The following is a 19781-nucleotide window of genomic DNA, read 5'->3' as shown; positions in this document are numbered from 1 at the left end:
CGATTCCATTTCTTCCTCACAGCAGTGCCATGGGGCTGTCTTCACACTCAGGGGAGAAATTGAGGCTTAGTGGTTTTCCCTCTCATGTCCAGGGCTGCAAAACTCTTAGGTGGCCCACCTGAATCAAAGCACAACTCTGTCTGGATTTCCTACCCCCCCTCCCCCGCCGCAGCTCCATAGCCTTTGGATTCCTGTGTAAAACCTCCTTCTGAAGCTGCAAGTGAGCTGATAAACAAGCCAGCAAAAACACGCAGGGCTCCCGCTCTGCCAGCTGCCTTGGGACTTTCATTTTACAGCCTAAGTGTCCACCACTGTGCTGGGAGTGCAGCGCCCTGGATGTGGTCATGCTTGAGCCTCTCTTGTACATGGTACATGTATTCTTTGAAGATGCACCTTTGCAGCTCAAGCAGCTTACGTGTGGAAGAAAAGGTCCCTGGGTGGTGCAAACGGTTTGCCCTCGACTACTAACTGAAAGGTTGGTGGTTCAAACTTACCCAGCAGTGCCACGAAAGAGGTGCCTGGCAATTTCCACCATAAAGATTACAGCCAAGAAAACCCATGGGGCAGTTCTACTCTGTCACGTGGGTTCACTATGAGTTGGAACTGACTCAGCGGCACGTAACAACAACTGAGAGGTTGGCAATTCAAACCCACCCCACAGTGCCACAAAAGAAAGGCCTGTCAATCAGCTTCCATGAAGATTACAGCCAAGAAAACCACAGAGCCCACTTTTACGCAGTAACACATGGGGTTGCTAAGAGTTGGAATCAACAAGACGGCAACAGGTATGGTTTTGGTTTTTTGGCACATTAAAATGTGCAATGAACTGCACTGCCTGGTGGTCACTGCCTCTCACCCTAGCTCCTCACTGGCCGTCACTGGCCACCCTTGCTATGGTTGGTCTTGGCCACCCAGGAGCGCATTGAGTACCAGGCTTCTCCTCGTCCAGTCTGTTCCCTCCGCCTCTCAGTTCCGTCCTCCTTGCTCAGGGCCCAGCCAATGTCCCTCTGTCCTACAGGCTCAAGTGTGTTCCTCTGACCATCTTCAGCCCTTGGCCCTCCAGAGAACTGGCACCCCTTCTGCTGTGCTGTCCACGTTTTCTCATCTGTGTCCATCTGGGTTTGTCATCAGGGGCCGTAACTTACACGTTTTCTGCACGTTGTTGGTGTTTAACAGATGCTCTTTATCGATGAACATGGAATACTTGCTGCACGTGGAAACCTTGAGCATTAGTTTCCTGGGGTGCCATAACAGGTTACCACAACCTGGGGGGCTTACAGCAATAGAAGTTTGTTCTCTCACAGCTCTAGAGGCTGAAAGTCCAAATTCAGGGTGTCAGCAGGGCTATGTTCTCTGTGAAGGCTCTAGGGGAGAATCTTTTCTTGTCTGTCACAGTTTCTGGTGGCCCCAGGAATTCGATGGCTTGTGGCAGCATCACTCCAATCTCTGCCTCCATCTTCATGCGTCTGTCTGTGTCTCTTTTCGTAAGAACACCAGTCAGATTGGATTGCGGCCCACGTTGCTTCAGTGTGATCTCACATTAACTATATTTGCACAGACCCTATTTCCAAACTAGATCACGTTCCCAGTCACTGGGGGTTAAGACTTAGATATATCTTTCTGGGGAGCCCTAGTAGCACAATGGTTGATTTTGGCTGCTTACCAAAATGTTGGGAGTTCAAATCCACCAGCTGCTCCTTGGAAACCCATTGGGACAGTTCTACTCTGTCCTATAGGGTTGCTATGAGTTGGAATCGGCTCGATGGCAGTGGGCTTTTTTAGGGGTATATCTTTTTGCTGCACACAATGCAACCCATAACACTTTGCTGTAATGCTTTCCTTTGAGTCCATGTCAAAAACCGTCTGACAGGTCAGGTCACCTTTGATACCTCAGCACAGCCATCCAGTGCTGAAAGGGAAGGGCCACCACTTCATTTACTGATGAAACCGAGGCACGTTCACTCACTCATTCAACTAAGCATTTAATCAGATGCCTGGGATTTGGAAGGTTCCCAGGTGTGGGTCTGTCATCCCTTAGACTTGCTCACTGACCTTCACTCACCTGGGAGCTCTGGAGGATGTTTATCTTTGTGTCTCTAGTGCCTGGCACAGGCAGGACCCGGAGCAGTTGGTTGGTGCAAATTCGGTGAATGAGCAAATTCACCAGCATGTTGGTTGTGCAGGGTGTGGTCAAGCCCCCAGGGAGGGAGTCACCTGTGTTCTCCGGCCTCCTGTGCAGCTGTTGTCTGCTAAGGAGGCTCTGGTGGGCGCAGCACAGGTGGGATGACACAACAACGAGATACACACACTGCCGCTAGTCTGCTTCTTTCCTTCATGATTCCATCTTCTGTCTCTATGTTTGGAGCCCTGGTGGTGCAGTGATTAAGAGCTTGGCTGCTAACCAAAAGGTCAGCAGTTCACATCCACCAGCCACTCCCTGGAAACCCTGTGGGGCAATTCTGCTCTGTCCTGTAGGGTCACTATGAGTCAAAATCGCCTGGATGGCAATGGGTTTGGTTTGGTTATCTCTGTGTTCAGATCAAAATGTTGCTAAGGAGTGGCTGGTTAGGATTGTCTACAGGAAGGGGCCCACGCCTTATGTCTCTTGGCTTCAGGTGTAGTCCTGGTCTTCAGCTCTACAGCCCTGAGGCACCTGGGAAGCGCCTCTTACTAAGGATATGGCAGGTTGCTCTATCCCCAGAGGACTAGAATAGAAAGGAAGCCCTGCTCTCTAGAACGTTTGCATGTTTACTGTGCTGTGTCGATGTTTGTCCCAGAGTCATTTTATCTCAGGCTGTTTTCTTTTATGACAAGACTCGGGATAAGATTTTTCCAAATGTAGTCCTTGTAATACCCCAGAGGTACTTCATTGAGGCAAAAAATAAACTAACATAATAACCCAGTTATTTTCAAGTTTCAAAATAATGGTGTCTCTACATGGAGGCCTTTGTGATCAAAATCAGTTCCCTGAATTATTTACTGGCATTGTAAATGTGCTCTTTAGGGATGTCCAGAAACAGATCATTATTTAGTGTTAAAAGACTCCAGGATCAGGGGAAAATTAGAGATTTTCTTGATACTGTATCAGGCATTTGCCTAAATTCATTCCATAGTGTGACTGTTAAAGCAAGGATTTGGTACTCTGTCATTTTGCATTTTCTTCATAGGCAGTGTCGATAAATAAAAATATTAAGAAACCACAAAAGAGCCTTCTAAAATAAATAGCTTTATGTTTGACCAGAAAGTATTAATTGTATCTCATTTTAACCAATCCCTGCTTCAGATAGCTTGGTAATGTTTGTTTAATGCCAAATGCTGGTGGTACTTCTAGGTTACACTGTGTTTCGACAATAGATGGAAATGTTAGCATGATGTTTTATTTTTCATCCTAAATATTTTTATTTTCAAATGTATGAAGCCACATTGGTTATGCTGTTATAATCCATACTTGTTATGTATTTTATTATAAATTATAGGTGGTTTTTGCCTCTCAGGTCTCAATGTCACAACGTAGGAGAAAAAGCCCCCACCATGTGGAAATATGACTTCTGCCAAGTTAGTGTGCGAGTTGAAAATAACAAGGATTATAAATGACTCACCAGGTATAGAAAATAAGAGGAGAAGACTTATTGAGAAGCAAACAAGCTTGTTCTCTTTATGCACAGCTGAGAGAAGGAACATGAAAGATATATTACTATTCACCTTTGTTTTATTTCTGGAGAGGTTTTTATTAACCCCTTTTTATCAATCAAAATAAATTGATTGCCAGCGAGTGCAGTATTTTCTGACTGTTTGAAATTATAAAACAGAAGCACAGGCATGCACACTCACATACCACATTCTGTGGTAAGTAAGGGAGAAACACCCTCCAAAGGAGTGCTAAACTGGAGCGTCTCACTTAGGGTACTTTAGGCCGCAGACTTCCTCTGCAACGACATTACCCTGATGTGCCAGTGACCAGGTAGTCTAGAACGCTCTTAATATTTATATCCCCGCATACAAGGACCTCTTCTGGTAGGGTAAATAGTTAAACCAAAATACCAAACCCATTGCCGTCGAGTTGATTCTGACTCACAGCGACCCTGTAGGACAGAGTGGAACTGCCCCATGGGGTTTCCAAGGAGTAGCTAGAGGATTCAAACTGTTGACCTTTTGGTTAGCAGCCGAGCTCTTAACCACTGTGCCACCATGGCTCCAAATACAGTTAGGTCACCTAATAACTCGATCCTCAGTAAGGGAGGACCTAATGACCTGGTTCAAAGGGAAAGGAAAGCAGGTGGCCAGGATGCACATCCTAAAGGGTGGTCCAGCTGCCTCCCGCCTGGGTGCAGAAATCAGGAAGTAAAGTTTCATCTAGATCGGTGAGACCTGGGTCCTCACCAGACTGGGAAGGAGGGTGAAGGGTTTGCGACAACAGAAACAAAACCTGGCCACGCAGAACAGTCTCCGTGGGGCCAGTGGAGCTTCCCATGGGGAGGGTGCAGGGCGTGAGGGTGGCAGGCAAGGACATGCAGACTTCCGGGAGGTGGCTGGGAGTTCCTTCTCCTCCACTCAACTCTGGGCAGCTGCTGGCTGCTCAAAGCCTGACTTCTGATGGGTGGGGGCTGGCAGAGCTGGTCCCTGCAGGATCAGCCGGACCTGGCTTAGCGTGGCTGTCAGACCCATTCTGCAAAGGGCTATACTTTTTAGGTTCCCCATGAAGCTGCCTTCTATGGTAGGAAGGAGGCCTTTTCCTGTATCTCCCGTTATTTCTGTAGATGTGAACTGAAAAAAAAAGGATGAATTTCATAATTTAAAAGTCTAAGGGTAATGTTGGCATCGAGTTTTTTTTTAATGGTATACATCTTCTGATTAAGATAAAGTGTATTTCACATGAACGAGCAGGTGATGTTAACGTAAATGTAGGCTAACGATGGCATTGCCATTGAGTTTGTGCTTTGTTCTCAGGAAAGAACACAGCCAACGAGGCTTAAACAGCAGCTGCTTTATCATGAGGACATTAAATACCTACCCATTTGTGTTTCCTTAATACAGGGCAGTGGGGGCCTGGGCGTCTTTTAAAAGTCAGTGGTTTATTTTTTCCTTTTTTATTAGCAAAAGTTGGCAGTGGCAAGGGATTTGGTATTTGTTTGTTCTAGAGGAGGGACTTTAAAGCCAACGATGGTTTTAGAGGAAAAAAAAGCCTAGCCTTCTAAATCAGAAGTGGGTGATGCGGGTTGGAAACCACAGTTCAACCGTGATTCTTTCCAGGTTTGAGGCGAATGCAAACCCGTCCCGATGGCCCGGTGTTATCTGAAGATCCCCCTCTCCGAGCCTCGTCCTGAGCCTTATTTAGAGCACCTGCAGGTACCACTGCCACTCGGTGCCCTGGGTGTGGCGCATTCCTGCACCTCTCCCCACCCAGCCCATGGGGGTCACAGCCCAGTCACTGCAGTGGGCAAATGGCCCAGACTGGAAACCTCCTGAAAAGGTTCAAGAATACGAATCTCAGATAATAAAAAGATGGTACTCGTTTGTCCTGCACCTGAGGAAAAACACCAATGCCATATTTAGAGGATAGAGAGGATGTGGAGGAAGCCATCAAGGAGGTGGAAGACTTTGAGGAATTTTGGCAAGTACCAGATTGTTGTGGTTACTGAGTTACCTGAAATTAAGCCGGATAGCTTTCTAGGCAGAGCATTAGAGAACCGCCTAGTGAGTTCGCCCTCCGGCCACAGTTCTGTTAGCTGTGTGCCGCCGAGCTGTGTCCCTAAGGGTGGGGTGTGTGTGTGTGTGTGTGTGTGTGTGTATGCTCAGTCTTTCCCAGACCTGTCTACCCTGGATTCCTCCCACATACAGGGAAGAGCCAGCACTTTGCCTGTGCCCTGGAGCCCTGTTGGGCGCTCCAGAGATCCGCACTGCAGGTTACGTCACCTGGCACAAGCTTCCTGGGAGAGCATGCCAAGGTCGGAGGGACAGTGGGTCCACGGGTCCAGAGGAGGCACATGGGTGGGACCTAGTTGTCTGGAAGGGGCCTTGACCCAGGAGCTCTGAGGCATACAGTCTGAAGGAGCCTGACAATTTCTTAGCCTAAAGAATTACTTCTGATTATACAAGTGGCCTGGTTTGTGACACCAAAGCCAGCTTCTCTAGTTCCTTAGATTAGAAACAAGAAATGCAATACGGCCAGAAAGGGACTTGAGAAGAAACACACATACATATCTGTGTGCACACACAGCCCCGTTTACGTGTAAAGCCTTTTGATTCAAAAAGAATAGAGCATGCGGCTGCATCCGAACACACAGTGATTACGCGTGCTCAGCGGTCGGCAGGGCATCATGGAACATGCGTCTGCGGTGACCGCGTGGAGAACTGGACCTTCAGGTAAGTGAAGACACATGCAGGAATGTGTGTGCAAGTGGTAACGACCAGAGGGGCTGGGGCTGCGAAGTTTGCGAGTCTGCAAGTCAGGGCCTACACATATCTATGTCTCCCCCTCTATATATACAGATATACATACAGATATGTGTGTGTGTGTATATATATATTTATATATGATGTTGTTAGTTGCCGCTTGCCATCTAGTCGAATCCCTTACTTCCAAGGTACCTCTGGGTGAGTTTGAACTGCCAACTTTTTGGCTAGTCGAGTGCTTAACCATTTGCACCACTAACATATATGTGTGTATGTATGTATATATGCCTGAGGAGCCCTGGTGGTGCAGTGGTTAAGCGCTAGGCTGCTAACCAATAGGTCAGCAGTTTGAACCCACTAGCCACTCCTCGGGAGAAAGATATGGCAGTCAGCTTCCATAAAGATTTCAGCCTCGGAAACCCTATGGGGCAGTTCTACCCTGTCCTATAGGGTTGCTATGAGTCGGAATAGGCTTGGTGGCAACAGGTGTGTTTTTTTTCTTTCTGTTTTTTTTTGGGGGGGGGGGGTGGGGGAATGCAGCTTGAATGACCAATAATGGTTTCTCATTCATGAAAATACTCATAGCCATTGAGTAGATTCTGCCCCCAAAGGGTTTTCTAAGGCCGTAATCTTTATGGAAGCAGACTGCCACACCTTTCTCCTGTGGCGCGGCTAGTGGGTTTGAATGGACAGACTTTCGGTTACCAGCTAAGCACTTAACCACTGCCAGGGTCAGGAAAAAGCACACGTTTTATTTATTTATTGTGTCTTAAGTGAAAGTTTACAATTCAAGTCAGTTTCTTATACAAAAACTTACATATTGTTATGTGACCCAAGTTGCTCACCCTACAATGTGTCAGTACACTCCTCCTCTCCACCCTGTATATCCTGTGTCCATTCAACCTGCTGCTGCCCCTTCTGCCTTATCTCCCCCCTGGACAGGAGCTGCCCGTTGAGTCTCATGTGTCTGCTTGAGCCAAGAAGAACACTGTTCACCAGTATCATTTTAAGTCTTATAGTCTATTCTTTGTCTGAAGTGTTGGCTTTGGGAATGGTTTTAGTTCTGGGCTAACGGAGTCCGGGGGCCATGCCTTCTGGGGTTCCTCCAAAAAGCACATTTTTGATGGATCAGCAGGAGCCTCTATAGATGGAGTCTCCATTTGTGTTAATTCTCAGTTATGGTCTCTCTTGGTTGAGTAAAGAAACCACTCAACAGAGAACGTTCCTTCCCCAGCCTTAAGCGGCGCAGATGCCACCTGCAGCCTGGGAACTGACTCTGCAGCCCTGCTGATCTCCACCTCCGGTCCTCGGTGGGAGAGGAGAAGTTGGGATTCATGCAGAGGTGGAGAGGGCAGTCAACTCCCAAAATGAATTTTGTTCCCTGGGCAATTGTAAACCATTAAAGACATGTTTAAAATAATTTTAACGAAGTAATTTTTGGGAGACAGTGGCAATCGGGTTAAGGTTTACGAAGACCATTTCTTATGTATGCGTTTTTTCTAGAGTGCCATGATGGGACATGACCATAGTCTTTTTTTCTTGCATACAGCAACCCAACAACAACCTACCAAATGTGAGATTAGCTTAGTGAGTACATGCTTGTCCAGTCTTATCTTCTGGCGGAAACTGGATTACCGTAAAACCGTGGGACAACACACCCTTCCTCTGAAAAGAAATGGAATGTGTTTTTTCTTATTGGCAGAGTCAAGATGAAGTATGTCTTGAAATCTGTTTTACAAATAAACTGGCACATAAATTGTACATTCACTGCTCCGAAATCCCTTTTCACTTTGAGGAGCTGTCAGGGGCCCCTAATAAACAGTGAGCCTTATTTAGTTTACTGGATATGTAATTCTTCTTTTCTTCGAAAATAATTATTTCTCAAGCAAGTGCGACAAAAATACTACCAATAAAAGCCCAGCTATGGCAGCATAAACAACCTTTGTAACAAACACGTACACAGAGTTCTTCCACTAAAAGCAGCTCCTGGCAAGAAGGGAACACAGAAAACTGGCTGACTTGTGTTCAGAGATCAAGTTTACCGTTCCTAAAGGTTGAGAGAGGAGACCTCGCCACCCACTCCGCTGCCGTATCCCAGGCTGGTCCTTGGTTATCAGGGGCGCAGGGATCGAAGTGCCAGGATGGCGCTTGGGCTAAAAAGGAAGGGACTGGTTGTTTTGGCACTGGCGTGGGAGGCGCTGGGGTGGGTGGCAGGGCTGGGGATGGGTGGAAGTCGACTCAAGACCGGGATCTACTCTAGGATTCTGCTCCCGGCCTCGGTTAAATCTTTTCGCGGAGCGTTTTGGGGAAGCGTTTTGGAGGCGGCGGTTCTAGCCCTGCGTCCACGCCCGAGGTCACTGAGCCCTCCGAGCTTCCGGAGCCGCTGGTGCCCTCGCGGCCCTCGGCCCGCGCCCCCGAGCCCTGCTCCCCGGCACCTTGTGGCCCGCGCCCCTGCGCACCTGCGTCCCTGCTCCCCTGCGCCCCTGAGTCCCTACAACCTTCGGGAGCCGCGCTGGGCGTGGCGCGGGGCCTCTGGGGGTGGCCCGGGGCACGGGCTCCTGGCTGGGAGCTCAGTGTTAGCAAGTTCTCAGCAAAGGTGGAGGTGCTCGGTTATGCTTTTTATAGTAGCTCCAGAAGATGTTATCGCAGCTTGAGAACAGAAATTAAAATATGTGTCCTTCAGGTGCAAATCTACTGTACTTATATTTTTACTGTTTCTCTGCGGGGGGGGGGGCTGCATTAATCTTGTAACAGTGAAATTCCTAAGGAAATGAATTCCCTCCAATTGGGATTATTCTCAACTGGTCTTTGGGGGCGGAGTAATTGGATTTTAAGAGTCGCTCTTCAAAGAAAGGAAATGCTGGCCATTTTACTTAGATAACAGCGCATCTTAACGCCACGATTTACCCACTGAAAACTCCTTCGCCCTTTTTTCCTACCAAGACCTCTCTGTTTTCTCACATCCTCTAGGTAAGCCTTTACGGAAGACCCGGTCAGGTGAGAATTCGACCCCCAGGCTTTATCCACGCGACCGGTATCCTTCTCCACTATAAGTTATTTGTGTCCTAGTAGCCCTGGGCCCCATGAATGAATGACCTATCATCAAAAGCCATGGCTAAATATTTCCTTGCCTGTTTGGGAGCAGTTCTGGGTACATAACAGACACTCAATAAATGTTGGCTGTCGTTACAAAGTGAAATAATTACGCCCCCCGCCCCCACCCCCCACTCCAGCAATTTAAACCAGGTCGGTTAATGCACATGGAGGAGGAGCCCCTTGGCTGCCAGGAAGGCCCAAGAAGCCCCCCGCGTCCCTGTCTGGAGCTTCCACACTCCCAGGCCAGGATTTCGGCCCCCAGTCCCCAGAGCTGCAGCTTCCTGGTCCCCATGCCCAGGGCCACTCTGAAAATTTAACTCTCCCAATCTTGTTCTCAGGCCACATTTGTGGCAGCTGAGGAACTGGGAGAGCCATCCCTAGCCCCTGCCCAGAGGGCACTTAATGCCAAAGTGTCCCTGGAGCTCTGGAAGAGGAATAAAACCAAAACCAAACCAAGCCTGTTGTGGTCGAGTTGATTCTGGAGATATAACCCACTGCCATCAAGTCAATTCCGACTCATAGCGACCCTATAGGACAGAGTAGAACTGCTCAATAGAGTTTCCAAGGAGCGCCTGGTGGATTCGAACTGCCAACCTCTTGGTTAGCAGCCGTAGCACTTAACCACTACACTACCAGGGTTTCGGATTCTGGAGATAGGACGTGCCTAAATGATGTGTATAAACGGTATCAGCAGAATGTCAGTGACCAGGAACCCGGATTGGGGCCATAGGCTGAAATCAGCCCCACCATGTTGCTTCCACTGTGTTTTCCAGCCTCTGAGCAGTAACTGGGGCAGAAGCGCAGGCTAACCCACAGTCCTCTAACTGGCCAAGCCAGTGGCACCTGGAGATATATGGTAATTACCATTTTCCTCTCTGAGCCTGTGGAACTGGACTCTCCAGAGCATGGACCGCATGCAGGGTGGGGCAGGAGAGAGGAGAGCTTGAGGCTGGAACCAGAAGAACTTGAAGTGAGTCCATGCGCTGCCCCTTCCCTCCGTGAGCTGGGCAGTGTCTTAGCTTAAAGGGATGGTCTTCAAATCACCAACCTGAGGCTGGGGGACGGGGGGGGAGGGGGAATGGATGATAAGTATGGTCACATATGTGCAAGAGCTTTGGAAGGTCAAAAAGCTCTACGTACTTGTATACACGGGTATCCAAACTTGTTGCCATCAAGTCAACTCCAACTTATAGTGACCCTACAGGACAGAATAGAACATACGGTTCCCAAAGAGCAGCTGGTAGATTTGAACTGCTAACCTTTTGGTTAGCAGCCGGGTACTTAACTACTTTGCCACCAGGACTCCTCAAAGATTCTTCTACCCCTTATACCCTTTGCCATGGAAACAGGGCCAGAACAATGTTTCTCATAATAACAATTTACCCGAAAACACAGTTTCCCGTCGGACCCTGGAGTCTCTTTTCTTGAGCCTGACTGGACATAGATAATTCACCAAAAGAGCACAATGCCCAGAGCAAAGTGGTCTTCCCTGATTAGCAAGAGCATTGTTTGACTTAAAGGTGACTTTCAGACCAGTTGGCTCAAGGTTCAAAAGACCATCTCAGGGCAGTGGCCTGGGTGGGTCACCCCAACCTCCATGGACCCCAGAAATCTGAATTCCACGAGAATTAAAACTCTGTTTCTCATACCTATATGTACCTGTATATACTTTCCCATTACCTGTAGTTCAGCCAGTTGTCAACCCTATGTGTGTCAGAGTAGACCTGTGCTCCATAGCTCTTCAATGGGCTGATTTTTTTGTAGAAACCCCTCAAAATGTTTACTGTGTGGCATGTTTTTAAGTGAAAGTAAAGAAACGAGTGACCTCCAATGTTGGGGACATTTGAGTAACAAGGGAACAAAAAAAAATTTTTTTAATAATTATTATTGTGCTTTAAGTGAAAGTTTACAAATCAAGTCAGTCTCTCACACAAAAACTTCTATACACCTTGCTACATACTCCCAATTACTCTCCCCCTAGTGAGACAGCCTGCTCTCTCCCTCCACTCTCTCTTTTCGTGTCCATTTCTCCAGCTTCTAACCCCCTCCACCCTCTCATCTCCCCTCCAGGCAGGAGATGCCAACATAGTCTCAAGTGTCCACCTGATCCAAGAAGCTTACTCCTCACCAGCATCCCTCTCCAACCCATTGTCCAGTCCAATCCATGTCTGAAGAGTTGGCTTCGGGAATGGTTCCTGTCCTGAGCCAACAGAAGGTCTAGGGGCCATGACCACCGGGGTCCTTCTCGTCTCAGACCATTAAGTCTAGTCTTATGAGAATTTGGGATCTGCATCCCACTGCTCTCCTGCTCCCTCAGGGGTTCTCTGTTGTGTTCCCTGTCAGGGCCATCATTGGTTGTAGCCAGGCACCATCTAGCTCTTCTGGTCTCAGGATGATGTAGTCGCTGGTTCATGTGGCCTCTTCTGTCTCTTGGGTTCATAATCACCTTGTGTCCTTGGTGTTCTTCATTCTCTTTTGATCCAGGTGGGTTGAGACCAATTGATGCATCTTAGATGGCTGCTTGCTAGCATTTAAGACCCCAGATGCCACTCTTCAAAGTGGGATGCAGAATGTTTTGTTAATAGATTTTATTATGCCAATTGACTTAGATGTCCCCTGAAACCATGGTCCCCAAACCCCGGCCCCTGCTATGCTGGCCTTCGAAGCATTCAGTTTATTCAGGAAACTTCTTTGCTTTTGGTTTAGTCCAATTATGCTGACCTCCCCTCTACTGTGTGCTGTCTTTCCCTTTACCTCAAGTAGTTCTTACCTACTATATAATTAGCGAATACCTCTCTCCCACCCTCCCCCCTCCCGTAACCACAAAAGAATGTTTTCTTCTCAGTTTAAACTATTTCTCAAGTTCTGATAATAGTGGTCTTATACAATATTTGTCCTTTTGCAACTGACTAATTTCACTCAGCATAATGCCTTCCAGGTTCCTCCAGGTTATAAAATGTTTCCCAGATTCCTCACTGTTCTTTATAGATATGTGGTATTCCATGGTGTGAATATACCATAATTTGTTTATCCATTCATCCATTGATGGGCACCTTGGTTGCTTCCATGTTTTTGCTATTGTAAACAGTGCTGCAATAAACATGGGTGTGCATATATCTGTTCATGTAAAGGCTCTTATTTCTCTAGGATATATTCCAAGGAGTGGGATTGCTGGATCGTATGGTAGTTCTATCTCTAGCTTTTGAAGGAAGCGCCAAATCGATTTCCAAAGTGGCTGTACCATTTGACATTCCCACCAGCAGCGTAGAAGTGTTCCAACATTTATTATTTTGTGTTTTTTGGATTAACGCCAGCCTTGTTGGAGTGAGGTGAAATCTCATTGTAGTTTTGATCTGCATTTCTCTAATGGCTAATGATCATGAACATTTCCTCATATATCTGTTAGCTGCCTGAATGTCTTCTTTAGCGAAGTGTCTATTCATATCTTTTGCCCGTTTTTTAATCGGGTTGTCTATCTTTTTGCAGTTGAGTTTTTGCAGTATTATATAGATTTCAGAGATCAGGCACTGATCAGAAATGTCATAGCTAAAAACTTTTTCCCAGTCTGTAGGTAGTCTTTTTAATTTTTTGGTGAAGTCTTCGGTTGAGCATAAGCATTTGATTTTTAGGAGCTCCCAGTTATCTAGTTTTTCTTCCATGAGAACAAAAATTTTTGTAGTAGTAACAGTGTACATGACCCAACCCTGTGCAACACAACTCCATGTTATTCTGAGCTATGAGGGTTAGTTGAGAGCATGCAGTTTTTAAGCTGGATGGATCATTCAGTAATACCAGAGGGAGGATGCGTGGATTTGCAAGACCACCTTTGTTCACAGCATGGCTTCACCATTCACTGTGGATGTTGCCTTCAGAAAGTTAATTAATACCTCCAAGTCTTAGTTTCTCCATCTGTAAAATGGGAATGGCAAAAGTGCCAGACTCATTGATTTATTAGCAGAATGAAGTGAGAAAATGCACAAAAAGGAATTAACACGTGTCTGAGTTATCTAATGCTCCTATAACAGAACTATCCAAAGCGTGTGGCTTTAATGAACAGAAATTTATTTTCTCAAAGTTTAGGAGGCCAGAAGTATGAATACAGGGCTCTGGCTTTAGGGGGAGGCTTTCTGTCTCTGCTGGCTCTGGGGGAAAGTCCTTGTCTCAGCTTCTGTTTCTTGGTTCCTTGGAGAGCTCATGTGGTGGAACACCTGTCTTCCTCAACTACACTTGCTTGCTTCATCTGCTCTTTAATATCTGAAAAGAGATTGACTTAAGACACACCCCATAGTAATAATACCTCATTAACATAAAAAAGAAAACCCATACACAAATTGGATTATAACCACAAGTATAGGGGCTAGGATTTACAACACATATTTTTGGAGGACACAATTCAATCCATAGCAACATGGTACCAGGGATGTTGTTGATAGCTGTCCTCCAGTTGGCTCTGACACATATCGACCTTATGCATAACAGAATGAAACTTGCCCAGTCATGTGCTGCCTTCGTGATCATCGGTATGTTTGAGTCCATTGTTGTGGCTCTTGTATCAATCCATCTCATTAAGGGTTTCCTTCATTTTCATTGACCCTCTACCTTACCAACCATGATGTCTTTTTCTATCAACTGGTCTTTCCAGATGATGTGTCCAAAGTAGACCAGTCAAAGTCTGGCCATCCTCACTTCTTAAGAATGTACTAGATTCTAAATACATAAGTTATTCTCATCTCTTCATTACGGTAAGCAGCTTTGGCCCGGAGACTCTAGAATTGTGCGTTAACCATTGGTATTTCAGAATAAGAAAGTAACTGCTAGCCAACATCCTGAGCTTGTCAAGCTACCGCTGGACTTGTGGCAAAAAGTGCTAAGGCTAGTCAACCCACGGAGAAAACAAAGTCAATCTCCTGGAGTACCCGTTGGACCTAGGAATAAGGAATTAAGCCATTGTAAACATTATTTTATGTTGAAGTAATCACAGATATATTATGGAGTTTAATGTAAACTCGGTATGATTTTCTAGGATGAAACATGTAACATCAAATGAGTCTTGCTTTTGTGAGACCTGCTTCTAGCTGTGTCCCCCAGAATTCCAGGAAGGGGGAGTGTAAAGTTCACTCTTTGTTGATGGCAATGATTATAGGGTTGTGATAGTGCTCATAGTACCTCCCCCCTAGAAATGATAAGCACTCCTCCTTGGGCTTTACTAAGACTTCCACTACAAGTTCAGTGCTTTTGAAATTGGAGGTATGATTTCTTTTTCTAAAATCAGCACATTTTCTTTTTTCAGATACTCATTCTCAGTGACTGATTTTTAAGAAGTAGATCACCAGGACAAACTCAACTATGATCTTCCCCTTTTCCCCTGCTGGCATCTTTAGGCTTTAGGACAAACCACCACCCCTAGGCCTGACACAGGGCTTCCAACTGGTTTGTTCCAGTTTGAACCCTTGCTGAGAATTTGCATTTCTAACAAGTTCTCAGGCGATGTTAATGCTGCTGGTTAGGGTCCAGGTCTGAGAACCATAGTGGAGCAGTGGTTCTCAAAATTTATTATACATAAGAATCACCCAGGGATCTCGTTGAAGTGTAGGTTCTGATTTGGCATATCTGGGGTAGAAATACAAATTCTCAGCAGGGGTTCAGAACCAATGGGTTTGAAGACCTGGCCTGATGTTTGTCAGCAGGGTTATAAGAGATACGCTTTCAGCCTAGGCGCCAAAATGTCTAACCATACTCCCTCCTCGGGTGTTCTGGCAGGAAGATCTACACTGGGCTCCGTGTAGTGAGTCACGGAGGACTTGGCTGGGGGAGGACTTCAGGGAGCCTCGCCTACAGTGCCTGGTGGGGGCTCACATAGCAGAGCTTCCCATCTCACCTAACTAGTCTACCTAGGGGGGCAGGGAAGCATCTTAAGGAAGGCCCTTTGAGTCCTTCACCTGCAATGCTGGGGGGTGGCACTCATAGAAGAGTTTTCATTCCACACGGGCAGCTTTTGACCAGAGCAGCCTCATCATAAAACTGCCCTGCTCCCTCACCTATGGTGCAACATGTGCACTTTTAGAAGTTTCCCACCTCTGCCTGGACAGCTTTTGAGCCAGGGTGGACCGTGTTTGCCATCTGTCACCATTGCTAACACTTTGAGTGTCCAGTGTGTATGGAAGGAGCCCTGGTGTGCAGTGGTTAAGAGCTTGGCTGTTAACCGAAAGGTTGGTGGTTTGAGCCCACCAGCCACTCCAAGGAACAAAGATGTAGCAGTCTGCTTCCGTAAAGATTAAACCTGTTGCCATCAAGTCAATTCCGACTTATAGCCACCCTATAGGTCAGAGTAGAGCTATTCCATAGGGTTTCCAAGGAGAAGCTGGTGGATTTGAACTGCTGACCTTTTGGTTAGCAGTCGAGTTCTCAATCACTGTGCCACCAGGGCTCCCGTCTGTAAAGATTCCCCTCAAACCCCCTTAGAAACCTATGGGGCAGTTCTACTCTGTCCTATAGGGTGGCTATGAGTTGGAATTGACTCCATGGCAATGGGTTTGGTTTGGGTTTTTAGTGTGTGTGACTGGATCAGACTAAGTGGATGTAGTACCTATGGATGGAGTGGTTGGTGCCACTGGGGGAATCCTCATCCCAGGAGTCTTATGGCTGCTTGGAATTTTGAGGCACCCTGCACATGCAATGCAGAGGACTTGAAGCTCCAACCTTTCAGTTGGCAGCCAAGCACGTGAACTATTTCCATCACCCAGGGCCTCCAGCTCAGGCGTGCAACCTCCCCAAGGTATGGCTCAGGCTCAGTGCTGAAGTCACAATGTCTTAAAGGGGAGAGTTCAACTGCTAGCCTTCAGGCCTGCTGACGTCAGTAGTGATGATTGCAGGGAAGGGCAGGGAGCAGCACTGGACAGGCTGTCCAGGAGTTTTTTTTTTTTAATTGTGTTTTAAGTGAAAGTTTACAATTCAAGTCAGTCTCTCCCACAAAAATTTATACACACCTTGCTATGTAACTCTAGCTGCTCTCCCCCTAATGAGATAGCCCATTCCCTCTCTCCACTCTATATTTCCCATGTCCATTCAGCCAGCTCTAGTCTTCCTCTGCCTTCTCATTTCCCCTTTGGACAGGAGCTGCCCACATAGTCTCAGGTGTCTACTTGAGCCAAGAAGCTTACGCCTCACCAGTATCATTTTCTGTCTCATAGTCCAGTCCAATCCCTGTCTGAAGAGTTGGCTTTGGGAATGGTTCCAGTCTTGGGCTAACAGAGGGCCCAGAGGCCATGACCTCTGGGGTCTCTCCAGTTTCAGTCAGACTGTTAAGTCTGGTCTTTTTTATGAGAATTTGATATCTGGGACTTTTTGTAGCATTTTCGTTTAAGTAGAGACTGGCATATGCTGGAAACAGTATGGCGCAGTGGTTAAGAGCTACGGCTGCTAACCAAAAGGTCGGGAGTTCAAATCCACTAGGTCTCATTGGAAATCCTATGGGGCTGTTCTAATCTGCCCTATAGGGTTGCTATGAGTCAGAATCGATTCGACAGCAACGGGTTTGGTTTTTGGTTTTTCGGTATATGCTGTTTTCTGAAAATTCCATTTAAAGGAAAAATCAGGATTTATAGAATGCCATATGTCTGTCAGTTCGTCGTACTGTGGGGGCTTGTGTGTTGCTGTGATGCTGAAAGCTATGCCAGCGGTATTCAGATACCAGCAGGGTCACCCATGGAGGACAGGTTTCAGCTGAGCTTCCAGACTAAGACAGACTAGGAAGAAGGACCCGGCAGCCTACTTCTGAAAAGAATTAGCCAGTGAAAACCTTATGAATAGCAGTGGAACATTGTCTGATATAGTGCTGGAAGATGAGCCCCCCAGGTTGGAAGGCACTCAAAAGATGACTGGGGAAGAGCTGCCTCCTCAAAGTAGAGTTGACCTTAATGACATGGATGGAGTAAAAAGCTTTCGGGACCTTCATTTGCTGATGTGGCATGACTCAAAATGAGAAGAAACAGCTGCAAACACCCATTAATAATCAGAACCTGGAATGTACGAAGTATGAATCTTGGAAAATTAGAAATCATCAAAAATGAAATGGAATGCATAAACATTGATATCCTAGGCATTAGTGAACTGAAATGGACTGGTATTGGCCATTTCGAATTGGATAATCATATAATTTACTATGCTGGGAACGACAACTTGAAGAGGAATGGTGTTGCATTCATTGTCAAAAAGAACGTTTCAAGATGAATCCTGAAGTACAACGCTGTCAGCGATAGGATAATATCCATACGCCTACAAGGAAGACCAGTTAATATGACTATTATTCAAATTTATGCACAAACCACTAGGGCCAAAGATGAATAAATAGAAGATTTTTATCAGCTGCTGCAGTCTGAAATTGATCGAACATGCAATCCAGGTGCATTGATAATTACTGGCGATTGGAATGCGAAAGTTGGAAACAAAGAAGAAGGATCAGCAGTTGGAAAATATGGCCTTGGTGATAGAAACAATGCCGGAGATCGACTTCGTCATTGCAAATACCTTCTTTCACCAACATAAGCAGTGAGTATACACATGGACCTCTCCAGATGGAACACACAGAAATCAAATAGACTACATCTGTGCAAAGAGACGATGGAAAAGCTCAATATCAGTCAGAACAAGGCCAGGGGCCGACTGTAGAACAGACCATCAATTGCTCATATGCAAGTTCAAGCTGAAACTGAAGAAAATCAGAGCAAGTCCACGAGAGCCAAAATATGACCTTGAGTATATCCCACCTGAATTTAGAGACCATCTCAAGAATAGATTTGACGCATTGAACACTAGTGACCGAAGACCAGATGAGTTGTGGAATGACATCAAGGACATCATCCATGAAGAAAACAAGAGGTCACCGAAAAGACAGGAAAGAAAGAAAAGACCAAGATGGATGTCAGAGGAGACTCTGAAACTTGCTCTTGAGCGTCGAGCAGCTAAAGCAAAAGGAAGAATTGATGAAGTAAAAAAAGGGCCTCTCGAGAAGACAAAGTAAATTATTATAATCCCATGTGCAAAGAGCTGGAGATGGAAAACCAAAAGGGAAGAACATGCTCGGTGTTTCTCAAGCTGAAAGAACTGAAGAAAAAATTCAAGCCTCGAGTTGCAACAGTGAAGGATTCCATGGAGAAAATATTAAACGATGCAGGAAGCATCAAAAGAAGATGGAAGGAATACACACAGTCATTATACCAAAACGAATTAGTAGATATTCAACCATTTCAAGAGGTGGAATATGATCAGGAACCGATAGTACTGAAGGAAGAAGTCCAAGCTGCTCTGAAGGCATTGGCGAAAAACAAGGCTCCAGAAACTGATGGAATATCAATTGAGATGTTTCAACAAACAGATGCAGCGCTGGAGGTGCTCACTCGTCTATGCCAAGAAATATGGAAGACAGCTTCCTGGCCAACTGAGTGGAAGAGATCCATATTTATGCCTATTCCCAAGAAAGGTGATCCAACCGAATGTGGAAATTATAGAACAATATCATTAATATCATACGCAAGCAAAATTTTGCTGAAGGTCATTCAAAAACGGCTGCAGCAGTATATCGACAGGGAACTGCCAGAAATTCAGGCTGGTTTCTGGGACCGGGGATATCATTGCTGATGTCAGATGGATCCTGGCTGAAAGCAGAGAATACCAGAAGGATGTTTACCTGTGTTTTGTTGACTATGCTAAGGCATTTGACTGTGTGGATCATGACAAACTATGGATAACACTGCGAAGAATGGGAATTCCAGAACACTTAATTGTGCTCCTGAGGAACCTTTACATAGATCAAGAGGCAGTTGTTCAGACAGAACAACGGGATACTGATTGGTTTAAAGTCAGGAAAGGTGTGCGTTAGGGTTGTATTCTTTCACCGTACCTATTTAATCTGTATGCTGAACAAATAATCCGAGAAGCTGGACTATATGAAGAAGAACGGGGCATCAGGATTGGAGGAAGACTCATTAACAACCTGCGTTATGCAGATGACACAACCTTGCTTGCTGAAAGTGAAGACAACTCAAAGCACTTACTAATGAAGATCAAAGACCACAGCCTTCAGTATGGATTACACCTCAACATAAAGAAAACAAAAATCCTCACAACTGGACCAATAAGCAACACCATAATAAACGGAGAAAAGATTGAAGTTGTCAAGGATTTCATTTTACTTGGTTCCACAATCAATAGCCATGGAAGCAGCAGTCAAGAAATCAAAAGATGCATTGCATTGGGCAAATCTGCTGCAAAGGACCTCTTCAAAGTGTTGAAGA

The sequence above is a fragment of the Loxodonta africana genome, chromosome 16 (assembly GCF_030014295.1).
Source record: "Loxodonta africana isolate mLoxAfr1 chromosome 16, mLoxAfr1.hap2, whole genome shotgun sequence".
Classification (NCBI taxonomy): domain Eukaryota; kingdom Metazoa; phylum Chordata; class Mammalia; order Proboscidea; family Elephantidae; genus Loxodonta; species Loxodonta africana.
This window is presented reverse-complemented; position numbering follows the sequence as displayed.